Source organism: Perca flavescens, chromosome 19 (assembly GCF_004354835.1).
Source record: "Perca flavescens isolate YP-PL-M2 chromosome 19, PFLA_1.0, whole genome shotgun sequence".
NCBI lineage: Eukaryota > Metazoa > Chordata > Actinopteri > Perciformes > Percidae > Perca > Perca flavescens.
Genome location: NC_041349.1, coordinates 10,496,202 through 10,511,472, shown reverse-complemented (window position 1 = coordinate 10,511,472; position 15,271 = coordinate 10,496,202). Strand labels below are relative to the sequence as shown.

At 40.0% G+C, this 15,271-nt stretch overlaps 1 pseudogene; it reads left to right on the top strand.

Moving 5' to 3' along the window:
* The first annotated feature begins 380 nt into the window (after window positions 1–380).
* Window positions 381–14,029, top strand: LOC114546006 (myosin heavy chain, fast skeletal muscle-like; annotated as a pseudogene).
* Window positions 14,030–15,271: the final 1,242 nt, after the last annotated feature.

The following is a 15,271-nucleotide window of genomic DNA, read 5'->3' as shown; positions in this document are numbered from 1 at the left end:
TTGTGTGTAAATTATAGAGCAACGTAATGAAATTACAGCATAGACAATCAGTCTGAAAGGCTTTAATTAAGATAAAGGTATCTTTTAATAATGTAAGAGATATTTTGGTATTGATATATTGTGGATGTTTAGTACAACACCAGGCATTTAGGAACTGTTCAATGATATGAACAGAAATCATCATTCTAAGATTGCTATTGGTTGGCTTACTGACTTGTGATGATGCCCAGAACTCAATTTGATAGGTATATATAAATTATTTAATTGAACTTTATAATTCTGAGCTGTCCAGTCATATGGCTAGAAGACATTAGTTTTAATGTCTAAAAAATAAAATTATATATGTATATAGATTACTGTTATTTGTAATTACTTCACAGAAGTAAACCGTCACCATGAGTACGGACGCGGAGATGGCCGTTTATGGCAAAGCTGCCATTTACCTTCGTAAGCCAGAAAAGGAGAGAATTGAGGCTCAAACTGCACCATTTGATGCCAAGAGTGCCTGCTACGTTGCCGATACCAAGGAGCTGTACTTGAAGGCAAAAATCCTCAAGAAAGATGGTGACAAGGTCACCGTTGAAGTCCTGGACACTAAGGAGGTTAGTATCATGAAGTCAGAGTCAACTGGAAGTTCAATATGATTAGGTCTCATTGTGTCTAATGTCCTGTTGCAGGAGAGGACAGTGAAAGAAGCTGACGTCTATCCAATGAACCCTCCCAAGTATGACAAGATTGAGGACATGGCCATGATGACCCATCTCAATGAAGCCTCTGTGCTGTATAACCTCAAAGAGCGTTTTGCAGCATGGATGATCTACGTAAGACAATCTGCCTAATGAGAAAAGAACTATTGTGAATTGCTAAACTTGTAGGAAACATAGAGTTAACTGTAATCTCTATGATCCCTTTCAGACCTACTCTGGGTTGTTCTGTGCCACTGTGAACCCCTACAAGTGGCTCCCAGTGTACGATGCTGAATGTGTAAGTGCCTATAGAGGCAAGAAGCGTATGGAGGCTCCACCCCACATCTTCTCTGTCTCTGACAACGCTTTTCAGTTCATGCTTACTGGTAAGTCATTACCAAAACAATGTAGAATTTATCATTAAAAGGGCTTCTGTTGCATTAAAACTTAATTATTATTACATATATATATGTTTTTTTAATTTACAGATAGGGAGAACCAGTCTGTCTTGATCACGTAAGTTTGTTACATTTACATTTGTTTACTTTGTTTAACATAGTCATATCTTTGATCAAATTCTTAAAAGTCTGTGTCTATACCTAGTGGAGAATCTGGTGCTGGAAAGACTGTGAACACCAAGCGTGTCATCCAGTACTTTGCAACAATCGCAGTTGGTGGACCAAAGAGGGACACATCAAAGGTATGTTACTGTATGATTACAAGTCAGGGTTCTTCCTGTATAGAATACAGTTTTTTACAATCACTTTGCTACTAATTTCAGAACCTTGACGTCATTTTTCAAAACTCTAGACACAAAACTCACAACCAATGATCAAAATACACATTTTTCAAAACTCTAACACTTTTTTCAATTGCTTTGATACAATACACATAAACAAAAGATCATTTGTTCATTTAACAAAGATCACTTGTTCAATATGACACAACTTAACATCAAAGTACTACTATTTCAAAAAGCAATTCACACATTACATTTCAGATAATTGTCTATTCATTTCATTACAATCTTCTAATTATCAATCCATACAACTACAAAAAATGATAAGTAACTGTTGCATTACATGGTTAATACATGGTTGTATGGAAACTGACAAACAATATTCCATGTTTAGATCATGAAAGTTTCAAGATACAGAGATTCATTGTCACCAGTTAGCGTGGAGCAAGAACCAATTAGAATACAGTATCTATGGATGTAATATTTCATCATCATTCTTTACTGTAATGTACTACTGTTTACCAGACACTGTTTCTATGGTCCCATGTACCAACTTTTCAGACTATTTACAGTATTGACAGTATTGCACTGTATGGATTCAGGCCCTTGGAATTTCTTGTCCAAATCTTCCAACTCGCTACTGATGATTGAGATATATAAGGCCAGTTATTTCATGGATCCAGGATACTATGCATCCTGATAAAGTTCCCTATATATATATATACATACTTATACCACATTGGTCTGTAGTATTCTCTCTACTACTGCAGTACTTTTACAGGGATGTATTTACTTGTAGTACCATAATGAAACATGTATCACCTATTTTGTACTACAATATTTAATGATTGTAAGAACGATGACCCAGTGAAACTATGGGTAGCTTGTGTGTGGGTGATCTAAAGTAATGTTTCAATGGTATTTCACAATATATTTGTTTTTTGAACCAGTGATTGTGCAAGTGCGAGACTTCTTTAGAGATATGAATGCACAATCCAATGTTTTGAACATTGGATAGCCTGTGTTACAAGTGATGACTGTTTTGAGTTTTTTGTCTAGAGTTTTGAAAAAAACACATCAAGGTTCTGAAATTAGTAGCAAAGTGATTGTAAAAAACTGTATTTTTCAAGGGGGAAAAATAAAGTCATTTTCTGACTGTAATTCTAAACCTGGATTATAGGGGTCACTGGAGGATCAGATTATTGCAGCCAATCCCCTGCTGGAGGCCTATGGTAACGCCAAAACTATTAGGAATGACAACTCTTCCCGTTTTGTAAGTATGGAACAATTTCTACACATAAAAGAGGTCTTGTTACAGATTGCCAATGTGGAGGGACATTAAAAATCCTTTGTTCCAAACAGGGTAAATTCATCAGAATCCATTTCGGCACAACTGGCAAACTGTCTAGTGCTGATATTGAGACATGTAAGTAATTATACTCATAGTACATACAAACGACTGGAATTGAGAATTGGTCAGACTGTAATTTATGAACAATGTTTGTAGATCTGCTGGAGAAGTCAAGAGTGACATACCAGCTTTCTGATGAAAGAGGCTACCACATCTTCTTCCAGATGATGACCGGCCACATCCCTGAGATACTTGGTAAGAAGATTGAGAGGATGCACATTGCTTAACCTGTTTTCATAGGAAACCAATGTTCTGATGTGTTCACCCATTTTTTGATCTCCAGATCAGGCACTCATCACAACCAACCCCTACGACTTCCCCATGTGTAGCATGGGTCAGATCACTGTGGCCAGCATTAATGACAAAGAGGAGCTGGAAGCCACTGATGTGAGTGATTTTTACTTTCAAATATTTAAATATATCCACATGAAAACTGCCCTTTTAAGTGCATTTTTCTAAAGGGATTATGTTTATGTGGACCTCTTTGAACTCAGAATGCCATTGATATCCTGGGCTTCACTGGTGAAGAGAAGGTGAGCATCTACAGGATGACTGGTGCTGTGCTCCACCATGGTAACATGAAGTTCAAGCAGAAGCAGCGTGAGGAACAGGCTGAGCCTGATGGCACAGAGGGTGAGTATTTAATGCCAGCTCAGAGTGAATAGCTTTGGGGAAAACAGTAATACAGTTCTTAATCAAACTGGTTTCTGTTAATATCATGATGGAAATGTCTGAACTATTTTCAGAGGCTGACAAGGTTGGTTACTTGCTGGGTCTGAACTCCGCTGACATGCTCAAGGCTCTGTGCTATCCCAGAGTAAAGGTCGGAAATGAGTATGTCACCAAGGGACAGACTGTACCTCAGGTAATTGAAATAAACTTGTATAACTTCTATTTATCTTTTGTGTCATTTATTTCATTAGAAAAATTTAAAACACCAGTATTCCATCGTTTTACAAGATGGTTGACGGTTGATTTTAAACAAATCACATCGTTGTTTTTATTCAGGTGATGAACGCAGTGCCTGCCTTGGCCAAGTCTATCTATGAGAGGATGTTCTTGTGGATGGTCGTCCGTATCAACCAGAGTTTGGACACTAAACAAGCTAGACAGTTCTACATTGGTGTCCTGGATATCGCTGGCTTTGAAATCTTTGATGTAAGCGTCATTTCAAACAATTCAGAGGCTGATGCTTATCATAACATAATCATTCTTATTGCCCTGCGAGAGATTATACTACTTATTTGTACCATCACAGTTCAACACCTTGGAACAGCTGTGCATCAACTTCACCAATGAGAAACTGCAACAGTTCTTCAACCACACTATGTTTGTCCTGGAGCAAGAGGAGTACAAGAAGGAGGGTATTATCTGGGATTTCATTGACTTTGGCATGGACTTGGCTGCTTGCATTGAGCTCATTGAAAAGGTAATCACTTCATTTGGTAATTTTATCTAATTGTTCTTAATTTGACTTAATGTATCCCTTAATAACATACTTCTTCACACTTTTGTCAAGCCCATGGGAATCTTCTCCATCCTTGAAGAGGAGTGCATGTTCCCCAAGGCCACAGACACATCCTTCAAGAACAAGCTGTATGACCAGCATCTTGGCAAAAACAAAGCATTTGAGAAGCCTAAACCCGCCAAGGGCAAGATTGAGGCCCACTTCTCCCTGGTGCACTACGCGGGTACCGTGGACTACAATATCGCTGGCTGGCTGGACAAGAACAAGGATCCACTGAATGACTCTGTCATTCAGCTGTACCAGAAATCCCCAGTGAAACTGCTGGCTGTTCTGTATCCTCCCGTCGTTGAGGGTATGACAGTAACTACAGTAAACTAAAACACATTTTAAGGTTATACTGTATATTTTTTAACTGTAGCATGTGCTCACGTAAATGCTGTGTCATATTTTAACATAACAAGTTTATTTACAAACATTTACAGAAACTGGTGGTGCCAAGAAGGGTGGCAAGAAGAAGGGTGGTTCTATGCAGACTGTGTCTTCACAGTTTAGGGTAAGGTTGCAAACTTATCTAATATACAGTATCTCAATTTATGCTCAAACTCACAGTTGTTACAGTTTTTTACAATCACTTTGCTACTAATTTCAGAACCTTGACGTCATTTTTCAAAACTCTAGACACAAAACTCAAAACGGTCGTCACTTGTAACACAGGGTGTCCAATGTTCAAAACATTGCATGCGTGCATTCATATCTTTAAATAAATCTTGCACTTGCACAATAATTGGTTCAAAAAACTAATTTATTGTGAAATACCATTGAAACGTTACTTTAGATCACCCACACATAAGCCACCCATATTTTCACTGTTTCATCGTTTGTACAATCATTAAATATTGTAGTACAAAATAGGTGATACATGTTTCATTATAGTACTAGATGTAAATACATCCCTGTAAAAGTATTGCAGTTCACATAAAAAAGTATGAGTTCACATAGTGAAATCATTGAACAAAACCTGAAATGTATTGATGAAAAACAATACAGTATGATCACAACATAGGTTTATTTGAATCAAAGCAAAATAATTAGCTAAAAAATAGAAAAGAAAAGACAGTACTCTACAACATCAAATGCAGTGTTCCTCAACTTGCTTGTAATGTAAAAAGCAAAACAAAGAAGTGATTACTGTACTTCTACATCTTCATCAACTCTGTCTTGTGGATTTGGCCACAGGTTCTCATCTACATTGCAATTAGCCAAACATCTTGGAAAAAACCTTCGGGCATGGGGAACAATGTGGTACGAGTATATATGTATATTTACAGTATATATATAGAGTATATATCTCAATCGTCAGTAATGACTTGGCAGAATTGGACAAGCAATTCCAAGGGCCTGCATGCAAACAGTGCAGTACTGTTAATACTGTAAATAGTCTCAAAGGTGGTACATGGGACCATAGAAACAGTGTGTGATAAACAGTAATACATTACAGTAAAGAATGATGATGAAATATTACATCCATAGATAATGTAGTCTAATGGGTTCATGTTCCACGCTAATTGGTGACAATGAATCTCGTTATCTTGAAACTTTCATGATCTAAATGGAATATTGTTTGTCTGTTTCCATACAACTATGCATTAAGAATAATGCAACAGTTATTATAATTGATAGTTAGATGATTGTAATGAAATGAATAGACAATCATCTGAAATGTAATGTGTGAACTGCTGTTCTTTGTTACTGTATTTGAACAAATGATCTTAGGTTTATGTGTACTGTATCCAAGCAATTGAAACAAGTGTTAGAGAACAAATTTGTATTTTGATCATTGGTTAAGAGTTTTGTGTCTAGAGTTTTGAAAAATGACGTCAAGGTTCTGAAATTAGTGCCAAAGTAATTGTAAAAAAACTGTGTATGCATGATATAACTCACCATTCTGGATCTACAGGAGAACTTGGGCAAGCTGATGACTAACTTGAGGAGCACCCATCCTCACTTTGTGCGCTGCCTGATTCCCAATGAGTCAAAGACTCCAGGTACATAGAAAACTTAATCTCAAGGGATTCTTTGAGGAGTGATTTGTTTTGTTGGTATGGTTTACTTAATTTTAGAGCCTAACTAATTTATTCAAGGAAGTAATTGAGAAATGTATTTTTTACAGGTCTGATGGAGAACTTCCTGGTCATCCACCAGCTCAGGTGTAACGGTGTGCTGGAGGGTATCAGAATCTGCAGAAAAGGTTTCCCCAGCAGAATTATCTATGCTGACTTCAAGCAGAGGTATCAATGGATATTTGAAGAATTTTGATAGATTATTGAAAGAAAATGCTCACACTGACCATTAACTCTCATAAAAAGGTACAAGGTGCTGAATGCCAGTGTCATCCCCGAGGGCCAGTTCATTGACAACAAGAAGGCTTCAGAGAAGCTGCTTGGGTCAATTGATGTTAATCATGATGAGTACAAATTCGGACACACCAAGGTAAGCCCCTTCATTGGATTTATATACTTTAGTGGTACTTTCCAATGATGGTCAGTGCATTTTGTCTGTTAAAAAAAAAAAGAGTATCTTAAAAAAGTCTTTTCCCATTACAATTTTATGTATTCTAATGGAAAATTAGGCCACTGAACGAGTAAAGGATAGAAATAGATAATTTGCACCACCATGTGGCCATTGTTGGAGCAAGTTACATTTTGTCTTATGCACCAAGTAATAGTAAAAGACTACTAAAAGTGCCCATATAGGATTGAAGTTTCCTAGAAAAAAACAGAACTGCCATCAGCTATTTAGAATAATTGTGTTTCACTGTCTACGATAGTTTGCTACATATCCTGATCCTGATGAAGATAAAAAAGTTTTCATAATAATATAAGACATTTACATGATTGTGTGGGGTACATGGTATCTGAGTCATTTCTGAATAGTCATTTAGAATAGTGTATAGTGCAGACATGAAGTCAATTTCTATTTTCTCCTTGATCAGGTGTTCTTCAAGGCTGGTCTGCTGGGTGTCCTAGAGGAGATGAGAGATGAAAAACTGGCATCTCTGGTCACCATGACTCAGGCTTTGTGCCGTGGTTACCTCATGAGAAAAGAGTTTGTGAAGATGACAGCAACGAGGCATGTTGAAAACAACAATTTTGAGTGCACAGCCGCGGAATAAATAATGAGGAATAACTTTGTCCCTAACAGCAACTTCTTTTCAACAGGGATGCTGTATATACCATCCAGTACAATGTCCGCTCATTCATGAATGTCAAACACTGGCCATGGATGAAGGTGTACTACAAGATCAAGCCTCTGCTGAAGAGTGCTGAAACTGAGAAGGAGCTGGCAGCTATGAAGGAGAACTATGAAAAGATGACCACTGACTTGGCTGCTGCCCTGGCCAAGAAGAAGGAACTGGAGCAGAAGATGGTGTCCCTTCTGCAGGAGAAGAATGATCTGCAGCTCCAAGTAGCATCTGTAAGTACACACCAACGGACAGTTCTGCTTTTTCATGTTTTTTAATGTTAATGTGCTAACATATCTTTTTGGAAAATTAACTAGGAATCAGAGAATCTGAATGATGCTGAAGAGAGATGTGAGGGACTTATCAAGAGTAAGATTCAGCTCGAGGCCAAACTCAAAGAGACAACCGAGAGACTGGAGGATGAAGAGGAAATGAATGCTGAGCTCACTGCCAAGAAGAGAAAGCTGGAGGATGAATGCTCTGAGCTCAAGAAGGATATTGATGACCTGGAGCTTACCTTGGCCAAAGTGGAAAAAGAGAAACATGCCACAGAGAACAAGGTTGGTAAATAATCATCTGTCCAGCAGATCAAGTAAGATTATAATGATGACCGTTTAAAGACAAGATTTTTCTTGCACACTTAGGTTAAGAACCTGACTGAGGAGATGGCCTCTCAAGATGAGAGCATTGCTAAGCTGACCAAGGAAAAGAAAGCCCTTCAGGAGGCTCATCAGCAGACTCTTGATGACCTGCAGGCAGAGGAAGACAAAGTCAACACTCTGACCAAGGCCAAGACCAAGCTTGAGCAGCAAGTGGATGATGTAAGTTTACAAAGTCTCTTGGATTGGCAAAGCAAGAGTATTCTTCTTGAATGTGATGGTTAAAAACTCATCTTATTTCTTAGCTTGAGGGTTCTCTGGAGCAAGAGAAGAAGCTCCGTATGGACCTTGAGAGAGCCAAGAGAAAGCTCGAGGGTGATCTGAAACTGGCCCAGGAATCCATAATGGATCTTGAGAATGACAAGCAGCAGTCTGATGAGAAGATCAAAAAGTAATGTCATTTTTGAATTTCTAAAACCATTCTTTTAAAAATTGTGGTCAACTGCATGAATTCTATGTACTTCATCTATAATTCTCACAGGAAGGACTTTGAAATCAGTCAGCTCCTTAGCAAGATTGAAGATGAGCAGTCACTGGGTGCTCAGCTTCAGAAGAAGATCAAGGAGCTCCAGGTGACATATCGCATTACACAAAACATTTCTGCATGTGTTCCCAATTTTGTGTATTAAAAGTGAAAGTTTACTGAAAGACATCACATCTATAATCAACAGGCTCGTATTGAGGAACTGGAGGAGGAGATTGAGGCTGAGCGTGCTGCTCGTGCCAAGGTTGAGAAGCAGAGAGCTGACCTCTCCAGGGAACTTGAGGAGATCAGTGAGAGGCTGGAGGAGGAGGGGCGGTGCCACTGCTGCTCAGATTGAGATGAACAAGAAGCGTGAAGCCGAGTTCCAGAAGCTCCGTCGTGATCTTGAGGAGTCCACTCTGCAGCATGAAGCCACCGCTGCTGCTCTTCGCAAGAAGCAGGCTGACAGCGTAGCTGAGCTGGGAGAGCAGATCGACAACCTCCAGCGTGTAAAGCAGAAGCTTGAGAAGGAAAAGAGTGAATACAAGATGGAGATTGATGACCTCTCCAGCAACATGGAGGCTGTTGCTAAAGCAAAGGTACACAATGGATTACATGCTATTTTATTAACTAAATAAGTATAGTAAATAATGTGATTAATATTATAAATAAAATCTGATTACTGATCTCATCTCTATTTACTCATTAGGGAAATCTTGAAAAGATGTGCCGTACTCTAGAGGACCAACTCAGCGAACTGAAGACCAAAAATGATGAAAATGTCCGTCAAATCAATGACTCAAATGCACAGAAAGCACGTCTCCTCACAGAAAATGGTATCTAAAACTTTAAACTGAATGATCTATTGTGTATATTATTAAGAAACATGACAAAAACTAATGTATCATGACATCTTTCACACAAGGTGAGTTCAGCCGTCAAATTGAAGAGAAAGAAGCTCTTGTCTCCCAGCTGACCAGAGGCAAACAGGCATTCACACAGCAGATTGAGGAGCTGAAGAGACAGATTGAAGAGGAGGTTAAGGTAAGACACCGTTAAGTGAGTGTGTATTGGTATTATTAGTTTGGGATTACGGAATTTTGTAAATTTAATCATATGTCTTACACCAGGCCAAGAATGCTCTTGCCCATGGACTGCAATCAGCCCGCCATGACTGTGATCTGCTGAGGGAGCAGTTTGAGGAGGAGCAGGAGGCCAAGGCTGAGCTGCAGCGTGGAATGTCCAAGGCCAACAGTGAGGTGGCTCAGTGGAGAACTAAGTATGAAACTGATGCTATCCAGCGCACTGAGGAGCTTGAGGAATCCAAGTGAGTAAGATTCAAACAATTCAATGGCCAGTTCAGAAGTGTAGCATTTTAGTATAACTCAAAAACAGTACTTGCATTTAAACACATGTTCTTAACAGGTTTTTCAATTGTTGTATTTAGTATCTTATTACGAAAATAACATTTTAGATTAAAGCAGTGCTTTCTTATATTCATCTATGTTCTGTGACTATGTAATGATTTGTATTTCATTCATGAAAAAATATCTTGAAAAAAGTAGTTTAAGTGGAAAAAAAATCTCATCCTAATCAAACAGGAAAAAGCTGGCTCAGCGTCTTCAGGAGGCTGAGGAGCAGATTGAGGCAGTGAACTCCAAGTGTGCTTCTCTTGAGAAAACCAAACAGAGGCTCCAGAGTGAGGTGGAGGACCTCATGATTGATGTGGAGAGGGCCAATGGGCTGGCTGCCAACCTGGACAAGAAGCAGAGGAACTTTGACAAGGTAGCATTGTTTACTTTGTGTGGCCTAGCCATACAAACAATTAAATCTACATTTATTTTTCCCCATATTGCTACATAACCAACTTAACTGTATTAATTATGTTATTCAGGTGCTGGCAGAGTGGAAACAGAAGTTCGAGGAGGGTCAGGCCGAGCTCGAGGGAGCACAGAAGGAGGCTCGTTCTCTCAGCACTGAGCTGTTCAAGATGAAGAACTCTTATGAGGAATCTCTGGATCAGCTGGAGACCATGAAGCGGGAAAACAAGAACCTGCAACGTAAGTTCTACATTATGTAACAGCTACATTGTATTCAACACTTGTGTTTCTTACATTGTATTCAATTGTGTTAGAATAAATTGTTTATATTATACATTGTAAGTCTTAACAATATAAAACACATGTATTTCTCTGCAGAGGAGATCTCAGATCTGACTGAACAGATTGGTGAGACTGGCAAGAGCATCCATGAGCTGGAGAAGTCCAAGAAGCAGGTGGAGACCGAGAAGGCTGAGATCCAGACGGCTCTTGAAGAGGCTGAGGTACTATTTTTCTCTGGGAAATCTTCTGATAAAATCTTAATCATTGACAAATATACAAAAAAGGTTTAAAGGCAAAGATTAATATTTCATTATTTGATATCATTAGGGAACTCTGGAACACGAAGAGTCTAAGATCCTGCGTGTCCAGCTGGAGCTCAACCAGATTAAGGGTGAGGTGGACAGGAAGCTGGCAGAGAAAGATGAGGAGATGGAGCAGATCAAGAGGAACAGCCAGAGGGTGATTGACTCCATGCAGAGCACTCTGGATTCTGAGGTCAGGAGCAGAAACGATGCCCTGAGAATCAAGAAGAAGATGGAGGGAGACCTGAATGAGATGGAGATTCAGCTGAGCCACGCCAATCGCCAGGCTGCTGAGTCCCAGAAGCAGCTGAGGAATGTGCAGGCGCAGCTGAAGGTATAGTTAGACACAGAGTTGTTGCACAGACTACACACAGACTGGTCAGTACATGCAGTACATTTTTGCATTCATGTGAATATTTTCCTGATATTTTTTCACTAGGATGCACAACTGCACCTTGATGATGCTGTCAGAGCACAGGAAGACTTCAAGGAACAAGCTGCTATGGTGGATCGCAGGAACGGTCTGATGGTAGCTGAAATCGAGGAACTCAGAGCTGCTCTGGAACAGACAGAGAGAGGTCGCAAAGTTGCTGAGCAGGAGCTGGTGGATGCCAGTGAGCGTGTTGGACTTCTGCACTCTCAGGTGAACAAGCCCGATCATTTCTTCAATAATTCAAAAATCTAATGACAATTAAATAACGTGAAAATCGTAATGTAATGCCTAAATGACATTTTTGGGGGGCTTTTAGAACACAAGCCTTCTGAACTCCAAGAAGAAGCTTGAGTCTGACCTGGTCCAGGTCCAGAGTGAAGTGGATGACACTGTTCAGGAAGCAAGAAATGCAGAGGAGAAGGCCAAGAAGGCCATCACTGATGTAGGTTTACATTTCATTTGTTCTTCCTTTCACTCCAATATGTTCAAGATATTTCTCATTAACATTTTATGCTGTCTCTTCTAGGCTGCTATGATGGCTGAGGAGCTGAAGAAGGAGCAGGATACCAGCGCTCACCTGGAGAGGATGAAGAAGAACCTGGAGGTTGCTGTGAAGGACCTGCAGCACCGCCTGGATGAGGCTGAGAACCTGGCCATGAAGGGTGGCAAGAAGCAGCTCCAGAAACTCGAGTCCAGGGTATGAAAGTCACGTTAAGAATTTGCACAACTAAAGCAAGACTTTTGTAAAAGAAAGACAGATACTTATTGTCTTGTTCTTTGAAGGTGCGTGAACTGGAGGCAGAGGTTGAGGCTGAGCAGAGACGCGGAGCAGATGCCATTAAGGGTGTCCGCAAATATGAGAGGAGGGTGAAGGAGCTCACCTATCAGGTACAGACATTTTGGTAGCTACCATGTACAGTACAAAAATCATCTAATATATTTACCATTAAAAATACACATGCAAATCTATATTGCCTATTACAGACTGAGGAGGACAAGAAAAACGTTGGCAGGCTGCAGGATCTAGTTGACAAATTGCAGCTGAAGGTCAAGGCCTACAAGAGGCAGGCTGAGGAGGCGGTAAGGACAAAATATACATTTTCAACACTGAAAGTTTGATAATATGTTATAGTTATTTTAATGTACAGTAGTACTATGAATATTTTTGAACATTTTTTTTTTTCTATGTCTTGTATTTCAGGAGGAGCAGGCCAACACTCATCTGTCCAAGTGCAGGAAGGTTCAGAATGAGCTGGAGGAGGCTGAGGAGCGCGCTGACATCGCAGAGTCCCAGGTCAACAAGCTGAGGGCAAAGAGCCGTGACTCTGGCAAGGTAAATACATACATCAGTTTAGTGACAAATAACCATCAATGCAATTATTCTTTGATGTACACTCACCTAAAGGATTATTAGGAACAGCTGTTAAATTTCACGTTAATGAAATTATCTAATCAACCAATCACATGGCAGCTGCTTCAATGCATTGAGGGGTGTGGTCCAGCTCTAGACAATCTCCTGAACTCCAAACTGAATGTCAGAATGGGAAAGAAAGGTGATCTAAGCAACTTTGAGCGTGGCAAGACCACACAATCTGCTCAGTTACTGGGATTTTCACGCACAACCATTTCTAGGGTTTACAAAGAATGGTCTGAAAAAGAAAAACATCCAGTATGCTGCACTCCTGGGGGGCGAAAATGCCTTGTTGATGCTAGAAGTCAGAGGAGAATGGGTCAACTGATTCTAGCTGATAGAAGATCAACTTTGACTCAAATAACCACTTGTTACAACCGAGGTAGGCAGCAAAGCATTTGTGAAGCCACAACATGCACAATCTTGAATGCGGATGGGCTTCACCAGTAGAAGACCCCCCCTCCCCCCCGGGTACCACTCATCTCCAGTAAAAGTAGGGAAATGAGGCTACAATTTGCACGAGCGCACCAAAATTGGACAGTTGAAGATTGGAAAAATGTTGCCTGGTCCGATGAGTCTCAATTTCTGTTGAGACATTCAGATAGTAGAGTCACAATTTGGAATGAGAACATGGATCCGTCATGCCTTGTTACCACTAGGCAGGCTGGTGGTGGTGATGGTGGTGGTGGTGGTGTAATGGTGTGGGGGATCCCTTTCGCCTTCAGAACTGCCTTAATTCTTTGTGTCATTGATTCAACAAGGTGCTGGAAGCATTATTTAGAAATCTTGGCCCATATTGATAGGATAGGGTCAAACACGGTATTAGTATGGTGTTCCTAATAATCCTTTAGGTGAGTGTATATCTGTCGATATGTTAGAGCAGATTCTTTACAGTATTATATTCATCTTATAAAGCATTAGGTTTAAATACTATAAAATTAACAGATCATAATTATTGTCCCCTATTGCTTACTCAAACTCACACAAACCATTTCTGTGTTTTTACAGGGAAAAGAAGCAGCAGAGTAAAACACATGAATGTTTTGATGTATTGAATCATATAATATGACATAATTCATGCCGAAACAATAAAGATTAAGCTGTTGATATTAAATTCTGTCTGTAATACTTTCATCTCTTTGCTTCTCTCAAAGGTATTTATTTTTTTTTGTTTTTTGGGGAGATGAAAAACACAAGATTAAAATCACAGAGCACTGGTTGGTTTTAACTTGTGTCAGGGAGGTTACTGACACTGACTGAATATGGCCCAGCCTCACCTCGGATATTTCCCCCAGCCGTCACTATAATGAAAACCCAGCCAGTGTCTTAGTGAGCACTGATATCAGAACAGGAACCAGATGGGTTTGATTTCTATATGCTTTTTTGTTTTTAGTATGGGAAGTGAGAGAAGCAGAAACTTCTAAAAAAAAACACATTTTAGTGAAGTCCCAGTATTACCAGTAAGAACCCTCCGCGCATCCACAGTTATTCATTCTAGCATCTTTTTGGGCCCTCCTCAAGTCCCCTTTTTCCTCCCAGTCCGACACCCCTGGGTCCCAGACATAAATAATGGATTCAGACTCAGATTCTCTCTCGTAGTGTTTGGTAAAAGCTCCCAGTCCTCCCAGTAGCCGACCCACACGCTGCAATGCATTATCATCAACGCATATTGGTATGATACTGCCACACACACCGAGGGAGGAACTGGAATCTGATCCCTGGCTGCTGAAGGCAGGACTAGAGTCTGAGAAACCTGAGTCCCCCCAGTTCCGTTATGGGAAGTGTATGTGTCAATAATGAGAAGAATAGCAACTAAAACGTGACAAAAAAGCCACAGAAACATAGAAAAAGCGACTGATATACACTTAAAAAGCAACAAATCGTCAAAAAAGACCTGATGAACAAAGTGATGATGAAGCGCTGCAGTTTGGTGAAGTGTCCAGCAGGTGAAGCCAAAGTCTAATCTTCTTTAACTTCCTGGAAACAAAAACAACAAAAGTCTGTAAAATAACTGACGATCAACGATCGACATCGACTGACCTCAAGATGAGCGGAAGAGGCAATGGAGGCATAAGAAAACTCGGCTGAGTTTATCTGTCAAACCCCCTTCCTCTGTCCGTTTTTGTGCGCGCCTGAAAATGGCTTCCTACTCTGACAAGTTTGGCTCACACTGGGAAAGACTGCAATTTAAAATAGATGGCCCTGCGCCCACTAGATACTTTGTTGCAGAAGAAATGTTATTCCAGTCATCATGGGTTAGCCACACGGACATATATTTGTTCATAGCCCTGCCGAATAGGAGAGATTTTGAGCTGGTAGTCTACCATGAAGCACCCCTCCGACGCTTCTTAGAAAT